Here is a 17,268-nt window from a genome sequence, read left to right on the forward strand (position 1 = left end):
CCTGTCCACCCCTCCCGCCCCCACCTCTTCTTGTCCACGCCACACCTCCTTCTACCACCCCTTTCTCTCCAAACCACACATCCCTCCCCCACCCCTTCCTGTCCATACCACACCGCCCTCCCCCATTCCTTCCTGTCCACACCACACCTCTCTCCCTCACTCCATCCTGTCCATTCCACATATCCCTCCTCCCTACACCTCCTTCACTCCTTCCACACCTCCCTCCCTCACTCCTTCCTGTCCACACCACACCTCCCTTCCCCCCTTCCTGTCCACACCTCCCCTCCCGGTCCAGAAGAATTCTCACTGTCAGTGGACGCCTCCGTCTGCTCTCCCATGGTGCCAGCTGCTTCCTGCCAATTCAAGGAAGAAGCACCTTGCTTGACTTTTGCTCATGGTTCCAGAGGCTTCCATCCACGCTCACCTCACTGCACAGTGTTAGGCAGACATGTCTTGGTGGAGAGAATGATGAAGGAAGGCTGTTGAAAGAGTAAAAATTGACCATTACCATTACTAACTTGCTAACTGCTGATTCTGCTTCTGTAAACTTGCTTATGCTAGCATTGACCCTTCCCTTCCCAGAAATGAGTTAAGAAGTTTCAGGGACAAAGAACAGACAGTACGTGTTCCTCAGTTCCCATTTAGAAATTCCCCAGACAGGACCTTGAGATAACGACCACCTGGCAAGACCACAAGCTAAGCCAAGTGTCAACCAATCATAGGCCTGTAACCATGTAACCCCCCCCTTAAACCAACCATGGGCCAGTCATTTTACAAAGAGTGTTACAAAGTTTCCCGCGTGGCAAAGTGATTGTTGGCGTATATGATGACCTTTAAATGGACCAATCATGGGATGCTTTGTGTTATGCATTAATCTTGTGGTTTTTGCCTTTAAAAAAAGGCTTGTAACCGCTGCTCGGGGCTCCCTGTCTGCTCGGGACAGAGAGTCCGTTTGCGCAAATGTCAAATAAACTCCTCTTGCTTATTGCATCTCCCGGCCTGGAGTCTGAGTTTTCTGGGGTGCCCTCCCGTTGACGAAATTATCCCAGGAGTCTGGGGTCTTTCAGCTGTGAGCTCATGGTGGCTGGGAGGGAGGAGGAGGGATTGTGTGTGGGCATCTCAACGGGGCCCTGAGACCATCCCCATGACCGGAATGGGCTGGGTGGATGGATGATAAGCCACGGGCTGGAACGGTCAGCCAGGCTCAGACCTAGCCAGGCTCAGACCCAGTCAGCCTGGACTTCCTGCCACCAGGATGTGTGGGAAGTCAGTGGGGCATGGGGGAAGGGGGAGGGGGAGGGCGGAGGCTGGAGGGGGAGGAGGGAGGGAGGGGAAGGAGGCGAGGAGGAAGAGGCCGGGGGAGGCCCGGAGGGGAGGACAGGAGAAGGAGGGGAGGTGGGGGGGAGGCCGGGGAGGAGGCAGCTCTGCACACGCTATGCAGGGAAAGGCACCTTGGGAGCCGAGAGCTGGCGTCCGCCACACCTCATTTTTACGAACGCTGACAGGTTTCCTCCCGTGACTGTGGCTGCTGTCCTGGGACCCCGGCTCGGCCGCCCGCTCCTCGGGGACCCGAGATCCCCCCCCCCCATGGCTGAGAAGCCTCCTGAGACACAGATCCCCCAGACCCGGCTTTCCTGCCCGTCTCCCACGTGGTGAAGCCGCGCCTGCCCAGATCCATCCTTTACACACTACGCACAGCCCTGAAACTGTTACACGCGGCTCGTCCTGGCCGAGGCGTCTCCGGAAGACGAAAGGGAAATGGGAGCGGAAGCCATGACCAAAGCTCAACCAAGAAAGGGGAAGCAGCCGAGCGCACCCCGGAAAACGGGAGATGGCGTGAGGCCGCTGACTGTGATCCGGATCATCAGCCCAGGTCCCAGGCCTCGTCCACCTCCAGGGGCCTCGGCCACCTCCAGGGGCCTCGGCCACCTCCAGGGGCCTCGGCCACCTCCAGTCAGAGCTGCTGCGAGGCCGCATGTCACTGACACAGGCCGTGAGCACGCGTCTGCACCGCGTTTCCTCTCACATATAAGTGTCTTTCTTTGGTGTCCTTGACAGCAGGACTGGCCCGTAGTACAGTACAAATCCTTCCCCACCCCCCAAACCCGAGCACCCAGGGATCCCAGAACCTGGAAAGCACGCACCGCCCCCCACCTCCACCCCCACCTGGCCCTGAAGCCGCGCAGGATTGCAAGCCGAGTAAGGCAAGAGCATCGTCCACTCCTGACGGAGACTGAACGTTGCGCAAAGGCTGCAGGTGCCTCAGCCCAGTTGCTCGGAAGGCTGAGATCTGAGGATCGCGGTTCAAAGCCAGCCCGGGCAGGAGAGTCCGTGAGACTCTGATCTCCAGTAAACCACTCAGAAAACCGGAAGTGGCGCCGTGGCTCAAGAGGTAGAGCGCCCTCCTTGAGCTGAAGAGCTGAGGGGCAGCGCCCAGGCCCAGAGTTCAAGACCCATGACTGTCATATTAATAGGATTAGGGATGCCACGGGAAACATCACAACACATACCCAAGATATCCAAACAATTCTAACAGACTACTTTCAAAAGCTATACTCTCTAAAGGAAGAAAATCGGGCAGAAATGGATGCATTTTTAGAGAAATACAAGTTGCCCAAACTGAGCAAAGAAGAAGTTAACCAATTAAATAAGCCAATATCCTATAATGAGATACAGGAAGCTATCAAAAGTCTTCCAACAAAAAAAAGCCCAGGACCAGATGGATTCACAGCAGAATTCTATAAGACCTTTAAACAAGAACTAATACCCATACTCCTCAAGCTCTTCAGAGAAACAGAGAAGGAGGGAGCTATCCCAAACTCATTCTACGAAGCCAATATCACACTCATCCCCAAACCAGGCAAAGACCCAACCAAAAAGGAGAATTACAGGCCAATTTCCTTGATGAACACAGATGCAAAGATCCTTAACAAGATTCTAGCTAACAGAATACAGAAACACATACAAAAAATCATACACTATGACCAGGTAGGCTTCATCCCAGAGACACAGGGATGGTTTAACATACGTAAGTCAATAAATGTAATCCAACTATCAACAGAGCCAAGGTCAAGAATCACATGATTATCACCACAGATGCAGAAAAGGCCTTTGACAAAATTCAACATTCATTCATGCTAAAAGCTCTGAAGAAAATAGGAATCGAAGGAACATTTCTAAAAACAATAAAAGCCATTTATGACAGACCAATAGCCAATATTATACTTAATGGGGAAAAGCTACAACCAATTCTCCTAAAATCAGGAACAAGGCAAGAATGCCCACTGTCTCCACTCCTCTTCAATATAGTCCTAGAACCCTTAGCCAGGGCAATAAGGCAAGAAAAAGACATTAAAGGGATCTGCATAGGGAAAGAAGAAGTTAAACTATCCCTTTTTGCAGACAACATGATACTATACCTTCATGATCCCAAAAACTCCATCCCCAAACTCTTAGAAATCATAAATCACTTCGGCAAAATAGCAGGATACAAAATAAACCCACAAAAATCAGTTGCCTTCCTACACACTGATAATGTACAGGAAGAGAGGGAAATAAAGGGAGCAACCCCATTCACAATAACCTCCCAAAAAATAAAATATTTAGGAATTAACCTAACCAAAGATGTAAAAGAACTATTTAATGAGAACTATAAAAAGTTAAAGAAAGAAATTGCAGAAGACACTAGGAAATGGAAAGACCTCCCATGCTCCTGGATAGGCCGACTTAATATAGTAAAGATGGTAATACTTCCAAAACTAATATACAAATTCAACGCAATTCCTATTAAAATCCCAATGATGTACAACTCTGAAATACAGAAAACAGTCCAAAAATTCATATGGAACAACAAAAGACCTAGAATAGCCAAAACAATTCTAGGGGATAAAGACAATATGGGAGGGCTATCCATGCCGAACTTCAAACTCTACTACAGAGCTATAATAACAAAGACAGCATGGTACAGGCACAAAAACAGACCCGAAGACCAATGGAACAGAATAGAAGATCCAGAAATAAATCCACAGGCCTACAGCCAGCTGATATTCGACAAAGGAGCCAAAGACATACAATGGAAGAAACACAGCCTCTTCAACCGCTGGTGCTGGGAAAACTGGGCGGCCACATGCAGAAAACTAAAAGTGGACCCCAGCCTATCACCATGCACCAACATCAACTCAAAATGGATTAAAGACCTTAACATTAAACCTGAATCTCTGAAAGTACTGCAGGACAGAGTAGGAGAGACACTTGAACTAATAGGCACAGGAAGGAACTTCCTGAACAGAGTCCCAGGGTCACAACAAGTTGAGACTCGACAAATGGGACTACCTTAAAATAAAAAGCTTCTGCACAGCTAAAGCTATCGCAACCAAGCTAGAAAGACAACCAACTAATTGGGAAAAAATATTTACCAGCAATATATCAGACAAGTGGTTAACATCCAGTATATACAGGGAACTCAAGAAACTAATCCCTCCCAAACCTAACAAACCAATTACTAAATGGGCAAGGGAACTAAAGAGGGACTTCTCAAATGAAGAAATAAAAATGGCAAAGAAACACATGAGGAAATGTTCATCATCCCTGGTGGTGAAGGAAATGCAAATAAAGACAACCCTGAGATACCACCTTACCCCAGTCAGAATGTCCCACATCCACAAATCAGCCAACGACAAATGCTGGAGGGGATGTGGAGAACGAGGAACGCTATTACACTGCTGGTGGGAATGTACACTCATACAACCACTTTGGAAAGCAGTCTGGAGGGTCCTTAGAAAGCTAAAGATTGACCTCCCTTACGACCCAGTCATACCACTTCTAGGCATCTACCCTGAACAACAGGAACCAATATACAAGGACACGTGCACCTCCATGTTTATTGCAGCACTGTTCACAATAGCTAGGATATGGAAACAACCTAGATGCCCCACCACAGATGAATGGATCCAAAAATTGTGGTATCTATACACAATGGAATATTATGCAGCCATTAGAAATGACAAAATAATGGCATTTGCAGGGAAATGGATGGAGCTAGAAGGAATCAGGTTGAGCGAGGTAAGCCAAGAACGAAGAGACAAACAGTACATGGTCTCCCTGATAAGTGGATGTTAAATCCAAAATGTTAGGTGATACGACAAAATTAACAAGACTTAAGAAACAAAGAACTCCCACTCATCTGGTCGAACCACTACTAAATATCCCCATGCTGCTGATCACATATATGGTATATAACATGTGAGCACCGTTATATATTACAGACTGTGATAGACAATTTGCTCCAGGAAAGTTAGAATGAACTTGTGACTTTAAATGAGCATCATTATTCCACAATACTGTGAAATTCGGGAAATTATGTAATCACTTAATCACAATCAAAAAAAAAAGAACCTCGGGGAAGGGAGGGAGGGAGGGGATGGTAGGGGGAAAACAATGGAGGGGGTAACAATGTTCAAGAGGAAGTGTACTCATTACCTCACTCATGTAACTGTAACCCTCTGTATAGTATCTTTACAATTAAAAAAGAAAAAGAAAAAAGAATTTAACATCTGTAAAAGTTTCCTTCTGGTCTGAGTCTGCAGCTTCCTTTAACTGGGGATTCGTTTCCTTCCTACCTGAATGTCCGTCATCTCTAGTTCAATACTCGTCAGCTTTGCGTGGTCACAGGTCTATTCAGCCACTGATATTTATTCACGACACTCACGTGCTTTCTAGCTCTCTGCGGGCCAGAGAGTTAGGAAGGAAGGCCGGGATGCGTGCGGGGCATGTTCCACGGCTCCGTGGTGTGTCAGAGTCCGTGTGACTCATACCTTTCTCCGCAAGTCCCACAACATTCGTTTTCGTGAACATCTGGCTGGCACCTGCCTCACGCACTATTAATCAGGGTATCCCCGGGGAGACGGGTCATGGTCCTGTGAGTGGGGTGTGCGTATGCGTCCAGAGGCTCCAACACCGCTCCACCCGGGCTCCGGGCCCAGGCGGGCTTCCTCACGGCCCTTTCTTCCTGCCTGTGTGTGGCAGCGGCCACGGGGCCGAGTGAGGGCCACGGTGTGGTCTGTCTTCAGGCTTTGCCACGGAGCCCCGTCCTCGGAGCGGCTAAGATAAAATGCGCCTCCTTCCCCGCCCTGCCCTTCCCGTGTGGGATCTCCACTGCCAGCTGCCAGCCTTCCTGTGGGCTCCCTGCCCCCCTCCCCTCCCGCCGCTCCCTCCTCCCCTCCCCTGCCACAGTCTCCAGTCCCTCTGTCTCAAAGTGTGTGTGTGTGTGTGTGTGTGTGTGTTCAACTTTATTGTCCCATTTGAAGACCGGGGAAACAGATCCACGAAAATGCAGCTAAGATGCAAGGAAGGCGAATTCAAGTTGACGAAGGCTAATTACAGCAGGAAGACTGTAGGTCCGACTCGCACCCAGGCAGGAGGCCAGGCCCTGGCCTCCATAACTGAGCAAAAAGGGCTTAGCGTTGGAGGGCTTCGCGCTGGGGGGCCGCCTGGCAGGGGGCCCTGGGCTTAAACCCTGGTGTGAGGGATTGGAGTACCCAGATATACAGGTAGCACGCACAGGTCATATATAACGTACAGACACACAAATCTACGTATCAATGCGTACTTATGTGTCTATAGCTACACACACACACACACACACACACACACACACACACACACGTAATGCCCCAACAACCATGAACCAGTGAAATTACTGCCTGCTTCTGACTCCACGAGAAAATACTAGAAGAAAACCAGCAGCCAGGATTTCACCGCCCAGCTCTGCATCCTTGCTCCGTTCGCTGGTGCAGGGGCGGGTTCCCGTGGGGCGTCGGTGCTCACCACGCCTGGCGGGGGGCGGGGGGCGGGGGGTGGAGGGTGGGCCGGCCGGGTCCGCCTGGAGCTCCTGGACAGCCGTGAACTCCCTATTTTATGGGATCCCACGGGTGAGGGAAACACGCACCTGCTGTGAGCTCCCTAAGCCACGTTTTCTAAGGTTAAATGTGTACCAGATGCGGCAGAGGGGTCCCTGGGACAGGAATGTGCTTAGACACGCACACAGCTACCCCCAGCCCCGCCCCGCCCCGCCCCACAATCTCGGGAGAATCGGGGGAAAGCTGGCCCCGGGTCCGAGCCCACCTGACTCCCGCGCTCTTGTTCACTATGCTCAATAAAGCACGCCGCGCATTTATGGAAAATACGAGGCAGATGTACGCAGGGCTTCGGGACTGGGACCTGGTTAACGGGTTCAGACGGCAGCAGCAGTGGTGCTCTGGGTGAGAATCTTTCCAGAACTGACCCCTCATGAAGCCTGCTTCCTCCAGGAAACTCTCCTCAACCCTAGCACGTTGTTTTCTCCTAGATAACTGTCTGTTCATCAGTACAACCACAGCCATGAGACATAGCGATCCTGTGTTAACTTCAGGGAGGCGGAGGTTAGAATCATCTGTGTGCGTGAAGGAGGGCGCTGCATTTCACAGGAACGCACTACGTGTTGTTCAAAGTCCTCCGTTTGCCCTCAGCACTGAACGCAGGGACTTAGACAGAGCTGGCGATAACCTACTTTCCTGGCACCTCGAGACTGTTTATCAAGTATGGGATGCTTACCTAGCAAGCGCAGGCCCTGGGTTCAGCTGCCATTTCAGTGTGCACACAGGTGTGCGCGTGCACACACAGACACTTCCACAGGAAACTCTGTAAAGGGTTTTCACAGCAACCAGTCACCTTAGAAAGCCAAATGTCTGCACTGAGCAAGCGTGCGGGCGTGGGGAGCCTAACTTGTTCCCTGCAGTTCAATCACTCAGGGATGCCAGTCCTGCATACTGATTTCCCTCCCCTCTCTCACGAGTTTAGCAGAGTGGGCCCAGCCCCGTGCTCTGTGGAACCAGAAGAAAAATGCACAGGGGCAACCGCCCCGAAGACATTCGCTGGCTTGCTCAAAAGGTTTCTGTAATTTAGGAATAGAGAGCGAGAGAGACAGAGAGACAGAGACAGAGACAGAGAGACAGTGAGAGACAGAGAGACAGAGACAGACAGAGAGACAGAGACAGAGACAGAGACAGAGAGACAGAGACAGAGACAGAGAGACAGAGAGACAGAGACAGAGAGACAGAGACAGAGAGACAGAGAGACAGAGACAGAGAGACAGAGAGACAGAGACAGAGACAGAGAGACAGAGAGACAGAGAGCACCACCTAGAAGATCATGTTTCCCAGGAACGACAGGATGGTGGCATTGTGGATGGCGGCGGCAGCCGAACCCGAGCCATCTGTAATGTTAAACGCCGCACCTGGCACCTCCCCGGTGACCGTGTGCCCCACTGCGAATGGTTGTAAAGTAGCGATTTCAAGATGGCTAGGTTTCCCCGGGAATGCTGCTGCTGTGGAAGCCCCTATAGTCTCGGTAACTCGTGCCACGCAGATAAGAAAGAGTTTATCAGTTAGAGACACAGGCTGGCATTCTGGGGTGCGTATACGATGTGTGTAAAATGTGTGTGCGGGTCATGTGCCATCACACACATGCATAGCGTACGTAGGTGTGCAATGCGTATGGAGAATGTACAAGTGTGTGCAGGTGTAACTGTGTGGACAGGAGGTTCTGTAGATAACTGTGTGTGCTGCGTGTGGTGTGCATGTGTACATGGATGAGTATGTATTTGTGCATATAGGCATACGCATGCAGGCATACACATGCGTGAACCATATGTGTCTATAACACATGTATGTAAACACACACCTGCATAGCACATGTGTAATATCGAGAAAGACATCCATGCATGCTCTGAAAACCCTTGCAGAAGGGGATCTAATTTACAGAATGGGTCAAATCAACCTTCATATTACAAAGATCAGGAATAACTCTATTTGGCAGAGAAATTCTAACTTCTAAGGAAAATGAATTAATACACTGAATTCTAGAAGATGTGATCTTTATCACCTCGTCAATAATTTGAAACAGAATTTACAGAGAAAAAAACGTAATCTCTTTTGGACATCTCATTTTTATGACTTTAAACACTAGTTTCTTCCTGTCCTCCTTTTTTTCCAACAAAAAGCTCCCTATGTTTGAATTTATAAAGTATCTTAAATTTAACAAAAGTGGCCAACAGTTTCTACACAGTGAAGATAAGATCATCTAGGAATATGAATAGCATAGTAAATTGAATTAGACCAATGAGGGGGATGGAGAAAAATATTCAAAGTAATGTTTGTTTTTGAGGATACTTTCACCTCAGCCATTTGTCTCCATATGAATACATCTTGGTTAAAATTTACCTAAGGCCGGGCTGGTGGCTCACGCCTGTCATCCCAGCTACTCAGGAGGCTGAGATCTGAGGATCACAGTTCAAAGCCAGCCAGGGCAGGAAAGGCCATGAGACTCTTATCTCCAATAAACCACCAGAAAACTGGAAAAGGCGCTGTGGCTCAAGCCGTAGAGCACTCGCCTTGAGCAAAATAACTCAGGGACAGCGCCCAGGCCCTGAGTTCAAGCCCCAGGAACAACACATGTGTGAACACATGCACATGTATGTCATCTGCACAGATACACACACATACATACCTAAGAGGTAAGGGGAGAAATAGTACTTCCTTAACTGCTCTCTTGCCCCCGTTAGAAATGCATGTCAATGAGAGCCAGGGACCCGTGGCTCATGCCTGTAAGGCTAGCTACTTGAGAGTTTCAGGTTGTAGGATCACAGTTCTAGGCTGGCCCAGGCATTAAGGTCTTGAGACCTCCTCTCCTCGGGGGGGGGGGGGGGTGGCGGGATCACCTGGGCCTCGGGGCAGGGGCAGGAAGGTGAAAATGGAAGGCTCATGGCATAGCCATGCATCCGTACCTCAAAAATGAACCAGAGAAAAACAAGCCTGGAGACGTGTCTCAAATGGTACTGGACCAGTCTAGAAAACACAAGGCTCTGAGTTCAAACCTCACTACCCCAACCCTCCCCCCCCCAAAAAAACCCATAAAGCAACAACAACAATCAGAGAGAGAGAGAGAGAGAGAGAGAGAGAGAGAGAGAGAGAGAGAGAGAGAGAGAGAGAGAGCGCACATCACCCCCCGGGTGTCCATTAGGACAATTTGTTTCACGACCACCCTGAGACACTTTGTGTTACGACTGGATTTTATAAGCTAGAGATGTTGTTGTTGTTGTTGTTGTTTTTTCAAATTTTTGTTTCTAGGTAATACAAAATATAAGATATTCATGCTTTAAAAAAACGGGAGTATTTTCAAGGATTTACATGTTTATCCTCTAAAAAGGAAACATAACAATTTCATTAGTGAAATTACAAGCACTACCTTACTTGTATCCACTAGTTGTAGCTATATATCTATTTATCTATTTATTTTTATGTTGGTGCCAGTACTGGGACTTGAATGCTAGGTCTCTTACTCGACATTTTGATCATAGTTGGCACTTTACCACTTCAGCCATGCTCCCATTTCTGTTTTTTTTTTTTTGCTGGTACATTGGAAATGGAGTCTCAAAGACTTTCTATCTAAGCTGTCTTTGAACCAAAGACTTTCTATCTAAGCTGTCTTTGAACCAGGATCTTCAAGATCTCAACCTCCTGAATAGCTGGAATTACCTGGTATGAGTTATTGATAACCAGCTGTTCAGATTCCACTTTTTATTTAAAGACTGTGGTCCTGCCTTAACTATCTTGTTCTTGTCACTTTTTGCTTTATTTATTTTCCAACAGTGTCACCTCTTCCCTCATTTTCTCCCAATTTTTTCCCTCTCAACCCCTCTTCCCTACAAATGGAATAGTTCATTTTCAACCTAGTGTCCAATGCATTTGCTCACCCTTTGTCTCTCCATTTCCATGTCCCTCTTACCCTCCCCCAAACAGATCAACTTATATACGAGACAAAAGGCACAAAAATCAAAAACAGTGACAAAGGGGGAAAAATAACAAAAGAAAAAGCAAAATAATGAAAAACCATGTTTCCATTTCTTGGAGTTCATTTCAATAAACATCATTTTATATGACCAGATGCACATAGCTTTTCAGCCTCTGTGATCCTTGAAGGCTGCACTAAAGCCATCAGCACAACCATGTTCATTGCAGCATTGTTTACCATAACTAAGGTATGGAACCAATCCAGATCCCCCTCAGTGGACAAACCGATCAAGAAATGTGGTATATATACAAAATGGAATTCTATGCCTCCGTCAGGAAGGATATTGCACGATATGTAAGGAAATGGAAAGACTTGGAAAAAATTTCATTAAGCGAAGTAAGCCAGACCCAAAGAAACACAGGCTGCGTGGTTTCCCTCGTTTGTAATCATTAGAATATGCCTATAAATCTACAAGTAAACACAATGGATGGTAAAAGATGAAAAATTACACTTGGATATGGTAAATAAACAGGACTCTAAATATTCACACAGGGAGACCAAAGGAGGATAATCTTAGGAGAGGATCACCTTTACTTTGTATTCTGTCTTTTGAAGCATGTTTTGTTCAGCCTCATCTGTGAGTCTCCAGTAATGAAAGGAAGAGGTTCTCACAGCAACAATCCCGAGGGGCTGGGACGCAGAAAGCCCCCCAGCCACCAACCGCCTCAGTAAATCCCAGCTTCCACCTCTCCTCCCCAGGGAGGAGAGGCAGGGCTGCTTCTGAATCTCAGCCGAACCCAAACACTGGTGAACTGAGACAGCTGCATTCGATTTTGCAGAATGTTAATTTTTGTTACATCATGTATCAATATTACAAAGATCCCGGATCATAATAATATGCGATCGTGAGTCAGTACCCATGTACCTCCCCCTCCCCCCATCCAACTCCTCCCAGCTCAGAGCATGGAGGCCGGACACAAGACCCCCTGCAAATGCCCCTAAAACTCCCAGCTTTGAACACAGAACAATCTCCCCCACCCCCCGCCCTACCCTGGGCCGCGCTTATTAAGGTTTGCCTCTCTACAGAATTAAGAATACTCTGTGAAGCTTACTGGAAAAGTTACATGAGAGAAAAGTGTAAGTCACTTCTGTGTTTGGCCTGTAGTATACATCCCACAATCAACTGACTTCTACAGCCTAATCACACACCTCTGTCCAATCAAATTACACGATACGATTGATCACGCGGCACTCACAGTGCGTTGCACGGGAGCTGGGTGGACAATTTTCTTTCCATGAATCATGAGACTGAAGCAAAGAAGGTTAACGTTTACCCACAAGCTCATGCGCTCCTAAACAGAACTTGGTTTCATTTGTTCCCTTTCTGTACGAGGTTTGACATACGCAACTATAGACTTCAAATGTCTGTGTACAGGTCATGCGTTCGTTCCCCAACTTAAAAAAAATCGTTACTTTTGGTGTTTCCTGACGGCCTTACACTTCATTTCTGGTTGTCTAGACTTCACTCTCTGCTCCGGAAAGCCTCCGGCTATTTCCAGAATGCGCCAAGATGACCGGGAGCCCTTGCCTTCGGCGATCTCACCCGGGAGTTCCGGGGGAGGAGTGACTGGCTGGAAACCCGCTCTTGACAGCAGCGGTGAATCCCAGCGGGCTTCAGAGAACAACTTCGTCTCGGAAGGAGCGGCGTTCGGGCTGGGGTTTGATTAAAGGTGGCGTGGGCCGGACATCTGCCAGCAGCCCCTTGACCCAAACACAAGTAACCCCCGCGTGGAACGGACTCGCCCCGTGCCACAAACGTTCCGCTGGTACCAACAGCACAGTCAACCAGCCGCGTCCAGAAAATCGCGCAACCTCAGATGGTATTTACAAGCGACCATTTTCCAGTAGAGAGCGTACGCTGTCATCTGCTGGGTTTTCGTCCTTTGCCTAGCTTGTAGCCTTGTTTTGATGACCGTTATCTATAGTTTTATTGAAAGACCTTGGACTTGGCCTACGCTTCCCCGCATACCCCCCACCCCGTGTCAGTTCATGCAAAATGCAGAGTATTTTTCCCTTAAAAAAATGAAAAGCTTGACTTCCCATCTGGTGCATGTTTCGTTTCCTCTGGCCGGGCTTGTGCTCACCCCTGTTGGGATACGTCTGCCTCGTCTCTTTCCACGCAGGACGCTTGCTTTGTCCTGCTCTGCCTTTCCCGTTTGTTTGAGGAGGAGGAGAAGGTGTGGCACAGGTGAATCAGCCTCCCCGGAGACAAGGAGTCTGACACGCACTGCAGGAACTTTGCTATACGGCTGTATATCAGAGGAGGAGTTGCACAAAGGAACCCTGGCCTAAAGCGTCTGATTTCACCTTGCCTGGAGAGGAGAGCTTTATGGGACGCTGTCCTCCTGGTCAATGGAGATACATTGACCAGCTTGTTTACCAACAGCGCATTACAGAAGCTGCTCCCGTGAATAATTGAAACTGTGTCACCCTGAGTCCAGCTGTAAGCATTCAATTAAGGAACAGTAATAAATTCAGAGAAAAGCCTCACTCTGAATATTTAATAATACTTGGCACTTCCAGGGTGCTGTTATATTTTTCAGCCGTCAGGGAGCGACACATTTTACAGAGGTAAGCTGGGATCATTACACCCATTTGTTTCTCCGGATGAAGGAAGCGTGGACCTGAAATTAAGGGATTTCCATCACCAAGATGATCACTTTTTGTTTTCAGTCTCGAGATCTCAAAATTACTGTGCGTAAAAGGGAAATTCAAGATGAACATGGGTCATGCAGCATTTCTTTCTGAGATTCGTGTACCTTAACAGTACTATGTGGCTTCTCATTTAGGGTAGAAAATGACACGAACTTCTTGGTTTTTTGCAGAGGTCAAAAAAAAAATGACAAGTTAAGCTCTATCTGAATCACAAGAGAATGCTGCTTTGACCCTGGTATGAATTCACACGCAGCCGAGTCAAGAATATTCATAACTGCTCTTTAAAGCTCTTATCAGGCACACACAAGTGTCTGAAATCATTATGCCTGGCCCAAACTAACGAAGTAGATGCCAAAAAAAAATATAAGCAGGAGTCAGCTAGGTTTTTAAAGAAAGACTTAGAAATCCAACTGGCTTCAACTACTCGGAAAGATAAACGCTCCACACCCAGGAACTAAAGGCCCCTGTGATATAGGAAGACCAACAGCATTCGAATAGAGAGGAGTTATCTGCGAAGCATTTGCAGTATTTCATTCTCCTTTTCCTCCTTTGAGAGATGTCAGCAGGCCTAGAACGTGAGCCTTAGACGGTCATTATTCATGGCGTATCTCTCTTGGGATCCGATCCCTCAGCCCCTGGGAACTTCAGTTCCCGAGCATTCCTGTCCTGAGCTATTGAAGCTGCCTCAAGAATGTTCCGGAAGGCTCCAAGGAGCACTGGGTCAGTGGAGGTGAGGCTCCCGTCTCCCAAGGGCTGCGGCAGGCTGGTACGTGTCCTCGGCTCCTCCGTCCGCCCTGCAGTATTCTCAGCCCGGGCCGAGGCTAAAAACGCTGCACTCACCAGAAGGCCCATGGGTCACAACCACTCCATTTCCTCTATCGGCTGGACTGTGGTTGATGCTCGGTGTTTTCGAGTAGATCTCGGCATCCGCCATGAGGTCAGGAGACAGCAAGTGCTTGTGCGTTCCCTGCACCGTCCCCCCTTCGCTCGCTCTGTCTGGAAAGGGCGCACAGGGTCCTTCATTTTACCTCATCTTCATTTCCTGTATTGGCATCGACTACCACTGCGTCTGGTATTCTTTCAACTGCCTTATCTTTGGTTGTGTTACCGATGGTTTAGGGAAACACTGCACCCCACAGTGATCTCACAAGGATCCTTATCTGTTAAGCATTTTCAACAGAGATGGCTGATTCACTTAACTCAATTTCAGGGCTTCTGTGACCTGGAGACGTGAAGAGGCCCTACGAGCCAGCCGTAAAAAACAAAGCAAACCCCCCCCCCCCCCCCGCACCAATGAGGTATTTCTTCTTCAGATATTAAAGGTCATTGAATAATTTTAGTGTTTGATCTAGTTAATGCCGTAGACGTGTTATAACATCTTCCTGCAATCGATAACTGGGACTTTGATAGATGGTCGTGTTAAAAGTCCCCAGGTTAAACGCACTTGAAGTATGAGTTTCTGAATAGCCCGTTTGTTCTTCTATCTGCCCCTTACATATCCCATCAGCGGGATGGTCGATGGGACCATGGCTACTCCAGGCCACAAAGTCCTCCAGGGAATGCTCTGAACCTCGCTATACAGGTATCGCGCTGATTCCCTGCACCTACAGTGCTTAAAAAGCAGACGGGGTGGGGGTGGGGGTGAACCGTGGGGAAAACGCAGCCTTCAATCTCCAAATCATTTGTGTGTCCCCGGAGCCGAGAGGTCCTGGAAATGTCAGCAAAGCCGGCCCTTGCCAAGCAGAGATCGGGGCGCCAGACATAGGTCTCAGGAAGCAGTAACCAAGCACAGAGTCTGACAGAAGGACGCTGCTCACCGTCTACCTGAAGGGAAGAGGCTCCCGGGGAGGAGCGGCCGTCCAAGCCTTGGGAAGGGGAAGAGGTGAACGTACCGCACGCGAGTGTGGACTCACGCGGAGCAGAACGAGGCTGGGAGATGGCCAGTGGCTGGTCCTGCCAGCGGCTGGTCCGGCCGTGCGGGTAAGAGGGCACTGGGCGCTCTGGTCAGGATCCCGCCATGAGCCCTCTGACAATCCAGACACAAGATGGCCAGTCTTGCTTTCTTTTCTACTTCTCCGTGGCTCTTTTCTTAAATCTCATTTCCAGCATCCGCCTTTTGCCAACACTCCAGTGAAGCCATGCAAACTATTTAAGACAGGTGGCCAGAAGAATGGTAGGAAACCTTTCCCTAGCTCCTTTCTAAAGAGGATTTCGACCCTCTGGAGAGGTGAGCCCCGGACACTCCCTCCCCGGAACAGACACAAGCTTCCGCCAGGCCTTCCACGCTCTCTCTGTCTCCAGTCTCGTCTCTGCCCATGGCCTTCATGCTCAGCTAGAAGCAGACAAGTTTTGCCATATTCATGCAGAATGGGGTCGCTCGTTCCTCCCGGAAATATTCGTTAAGGAACCACTGAATGAATCCGTACAGATCTAAAGTGCTGTTTATTCCTCCCGCTGCCTGAATATTAAAAGGTAATAAAAACTTAGGCGGGTCCGCCATTGTTATGCTCACTGACCACCTCCCTCCCCCGCCTCCGCTTCTAATTTCAGTTGGAGATTTGCAAAAATAACCAGAAAAAAACAGCGGATCCCTTCGAGGAGACAGATGGTGCGGCTGATGACAAAATCCAGTTGACATTTTTCCCCCGCACAAGAGACGGGGAGCTTGATTAATAGTCGGTCAGCCGGTGAGACAAAATGAAAAGTGATTTTTGGCCAACACGTGTCCTAAATGACTATAAATACCTTTCAACTGCGGGATGGGGATGTTTCTTGTGGGGTCTCCGTTTGCACACGGCCTGCTTGAACCAGCTCCAGCCAGCACGAAGCCACGCCCGGACAGAAACCATTTATAAACTGAGCTGAGACCCCGGCGCCCGTCAGGTAAGAAAGAGAACGCAAATAAACGTTTTCCCGCAGGAGAGAGACAATCAGAGGCGGTCCGGGGTGCGGACGATGACGGGAAGAACAGAATGTCCAACCTGGGGGGGACCCTGACTTCCAGCCAGTGCGGGGAAGGGGAGGGGGCCCCCAGAATGAAGGGGTCCCGTGGAAACCACACGGCTCTCCACGCAGCGCGCCAGGGCCCTGCGTGCTGGTCTCTTGCATGTGCCCACCTGAGCCTGCTCGGTCTCACGCACCCCCAGGGCTCACAAACGAACACCGGCAGGGCTGGAGTCATTCTAGTTATCTGAACCAACAGCCTGGGCCCTGGGTGTGAAGGCACAGGAGGTCTGGGGGCAGGGTGGGGAATGCGGGCTAAAAACACCCACCGAAGCAAGAACAATCACAAGTGGTGGAGCACCGGACTAGAAAAGAAACAGTGTCTCTTTAAAAAAAAAAAAAGTGTCACCCAAATTATTTTTTTTCCAATGGTTTTCTGTCTATAAAATGAGTCTCCCACGTACTCGGGTTGACCCTTGGCTGCTGACGCATTAATAGGTACATTAGATTAATTTAAGCAAATTGTTTCAATTGCATCAAAACGGATGAACGCATAACTGCACAAAGGGAGAGTCAGGGCAAAGCAAGCACTGGAAAACAGGGGCATGGAATCGGTGGGGTTACTGCACAGGAGATCCTTGCGCCTTTCACAACCCTTGGAGTTTTTTGCTGCAGGTATTGGGGAAATTCAGATGTACGATTGCTATGAGGCTTGTGGAGCTCATCTCTAACCTCAGACCCTGGTGTGTATGATTCCGGTGTAAACAGTGGACTCAGGTTTTC

At 48.8% G+C, this 17,268-nt stretch overlaps 1 long non-coding RNA gene across 1 annotated transcript in view; it reads right to left on the reverse strand.

The window, feature by feature from the left end:
* Positions 1-267: 267 nt before the first annotated feature.
* The window catches only part of LOC138833169 (uncharacterized), a 211,209-nt gene continuing 194,208 nt past the window's right edge, over positions 268-17,268 (reverse strand). Inside the window, exon 3 of the long non-coding RNA XR_011373826.1 lies at positions 268-479. This is a non-coding gene — a long non-coding RNA (uncharacterized lncRNA). The remainder of the gene's footprint in view (positions 480-17,268) is intronic.

This window comes from Dipodomys merriami, unplaced genomic scaffold (genome assembly GCF_024711535.1).
Source record: "Dipodomys merriami isolate MVZ:Mamm:240054 unplaced genomic scaffold, mDipMer1.0.p SCAF_201, whole genome shotgun sequence".
Classification (NCBI taxonomy): Eukaryota; Metazoa; Chordata; class Mammalia; order Rodentia; family Heteromyidae; genus Dipodomys; species Dipodomys merriami.